Source organism: Mandrillus leucophaeus, unplaced genomic scaffold, assembly GCF_000951045.1.
Source record: "Mandrillus leucophaeus isolate KB7577 unplaced genomic scaffold, Mleu.le_1.0 Scaffold127, whole genome shotgun sequence".
In the NCBI taxonomy this organism is placed as follows: Eukaryota; Metazoa; Chordata; class Mammalia; order Primates; family Cercopithecidae; genus Mandrillus; species Mandrillus leucophaeus.
The window spans coordinates 1,575,242-1,578,763 of NW_012101098.1; positions in this window are offsets into that span (position 1 = coordinate 1,575,242).

A 3,522-nucleotide genomic window follows, 5' to 3' on the forward strand; every position below is an offset into this window, starting at 1 on the left:
AAAAAAAAAAAAAAAACCAAAAAAAACCACAAGCATTTCTGATGAAGGAAGGGGTGGGAGCAGCCAGTTGGCTGAACTAGCAGCCGTCCTCCCAGCTATTCAGGAGGAGGCCGGGGGATTTGTCACCTGTATGCCTACTCTTGGTCAGTAGCAAATGGTTTCACTACTTGAACGACCCAATGGCAACGAAACAAATGGTGACTCGGGAATAAAGAGGTTTGGGGAAAACGATACTGGGAAGATACCTGGATTCTGGCGCACACTACCACTGTCACTGTTTTCCATGTTGGTGGAAATGCTCATGCGTCTCTGCTTTCTCTTGACAAACTATTTAATCAGCAGGCAGATCAACAAACTCAAATTTCCACATTACTGCAGACTCGGACCTGGGAGAACCGGACGGGGCTGCACTCACGCGATGTGTGCATCACAGGTGCGGGCATCTATGTGTCCAGGGAACCATGGCTTGAAGAGAGCAAAGAGGGATATCGTTGCCCCAGGATGTGGTTTGCACAATTTTATCCCAATGCACTGCATGCCAGCAGTTAAAAACCAAACCAGTTCCTCAAAGGGTTATGGGGCACATTCATGGGCGGAAAATGCCCGGACAAATTTGGCAAATGGGTTACATTGGTCCATTGCCACACTCCAAAGAATGTCAGTACCTATGCGCTGCCGAGGATGCATATTCAGGACTTATAGTAGCATGTGCCTACGGCAATGCTAATCAAACCAATACCATCAAAACTTTAAATATTTTCATTTTATATTATGGTGTTCCCATACAAATTCAGACAGACAACCGTTCTCATTTTAATGGAAAGGCTGTACAAGCCTTTGCCACCCAACATGGCGCTGAATGGATTTTCCCTATCCCTTACCACCCGCAGGTGGCTGGCTTAATTGAAAGAAAGAATGGGTTATTGAATAAACAGCTAAACGTGTTAGGACAAGGTAAGTTAGAAAAATGGAAGGATTACCTGTTTGATGCACTACACGTTTTAAATAATCAGCCATTAACAACATCTGAGACCCCGTTAAGCCGAATGCTTACTACACACCTACAAATTGCTAATTGTGCAGGTGTAGTCCAACCTCTCTCGCTAAAATGCTGGAAAATCCACCCAGAGGCTATATTACCTTGGAGAAATACAGTAGAAGCCGCCGGTTTGGACTTATATAGTTTAAAGCCTGGGATAATTCCTGCCCAAAGTACATACGTGGTAGCCACCGGCCTAGGAGTTATAATATGGTGCAAACATTATGGGTGGATTACATCTTGCAATGTGGGGTATTACAGTACATGGGGGCATAACTGAGTGATTACCGGGGAAATTTAAAGGTCATTTTATGTAATACCCCTCCAGATTTTTTTGCTATAAAACCACAGATGCGGGTTGCTCAATTGTTAGTGGTACCTTGTTAGCAATTAATCTCTGAGGAAATCTCTGCCCCAACAAAGGCTGCACACAGAACTGGGGGATTCGGATTCACTGGTACAGGTAGCTTAAACCCTGGGGCCAAAATGTGGGTACAGCGTCTATCAGATCCCACCGCTAAGGCTGGTGACCTTGTAGCTATGGGAACAGAAAATGAAGGCATAGTACAATGCCCTAAACATGAAAAACAATATCATGTCCCGCTTCACTTTTGTTACTACAGAGAGGAACTCTGCTGTTGATGGCCAGCACTTGCATTCTCCTTTCTGAGGCAGAAAACAAATTCATCAATTGGATGGCCACATCTGCAGGGGAAGCGAACCGCAGTCAGTGCTGGCTTTGCACTGAATTGACAGAGGCCGCCGGAAGGGGACTACCATGGAAAATCATTCCCGCTAATGCTACAGAGTGGCTCTGCCACTGCCAATGGGGTTCCAACAATAACACCTGCAATCCAACATGGACCTCTCTCACTCGCACTAAACAGGCACTCTTTGCCCAAGCCCGACACAGGGCAAACTCCACCCTTACCTTGCACCAAAAGTCTTTGTTTCCCACTCGATATGCATGGAATGGTATATATTGGGAACCAGCTTTGCTAGTTGCTGGATTTTATAAGGCTCCCCTTTGCCTAGAGGCATTAAATGGCTCCCTTAATGCCACCTTAGGATTTCTCCCATTAGATAATTGTAAACACATTCTCCAAATCAACAACACTGCCCTCAATGAAACACAAACCCTTTCCCACTTTAATGAAATACTATTACCACAATATAATTACAGCCAGGTCCTTATCATCCCCTGGGGGGCCCTATGGGTATGCGGGCTCTCCGGGTGGCGATATCTACCCCCACACTGGACAGGAAGATGCACTTGGGGGTGGCCATTAATTCCATTTACCGTCCATGATGACATTTCTCTCCCTAGTAATTTAGAAGCTTATAAATATCGCTGGTTGCGACCGCATCGAACCCCATGGTGGTGGTATCCTGTCACAATACTCTATCCTCCTGCAGGCACTATCTTACTCCAGCAGCAAACCAAAGTCTTAAGCTTGCACATAGAAAAGGCTCTTAATGATAACAGTTCTGGGCTTATGTTATTATTAGATGAACTTGCTCAACTGCGCACCGTTGTCCTGCAGAACCGTATGGCACCTGACATGCTCACTGCAGCCCAAGGAGGCGTTTGTGCCTTAGTACACACGAAGTGCTGTGTATATATCCCAGACAATTCCCACCACGTCACCCTTCTTGCGAAAGTTTTATGGGCGCGGGTACAACGCCTAGAATCTAGCTGTCAGGACCCTATTGTGGACTGGCTTTCCAACTGGCATTGGCATTGGCCATGGTGGGTGTGGTTCTTGTTACTTATGCTTCTGATTCTCCTCAGCTTACCCTGATTCTGTAACCTCTACCAATTATGTATTTCCCATTTATCTGCAAGGGTATTTTCCTAAAATTGAGTATCAAATTGAGGCCGAATATGGAGGAAAAGTTAAATATTAAATTTGAACTCAATTGAACGTGGACACAAACAATGGTCACCAAGTCCCAGAACAGGTTGTGTGAGCACCTTGAGGCATTCATCCAGTGCTGTTTCCAGGAAATCTCTATTTCAATCTATTCCTGTATGTTACTTATCGAAAAACAACAGACAATCACAGAAACGAGTTGACCTTTTTGTGTTCCTTGAGCCCAGTCACGAAGGACCCTCGTGACTGGGCCTCATGCCAAACAAGCTGTTACCAAAAGAGCTAGGGTCCCAGACCACGCTGAAGCTCCACGAGACCGCTCCTAGTCTGTGCACGGACAGGCAGCTGACTCTGAAGCCCAGGCTGCTGCTTCCCGGTCTGGTGATGCTTCCTCCATAGTCTGGTGAGTGTGTATGTATGTGTGTGTGTGCGCGCACGCGCGTGCACGCATATATATATATGTGTATACATATATATATTACAGTGTATATATATACACACACGTATGTATATGTGTGTATATATATGTGTGTATATATATTTTTTTCTCTTCTCCCCTTCCCATTGCAATTTGCTTGTTATATCATTTGCTTATTGTATCTGTATTGC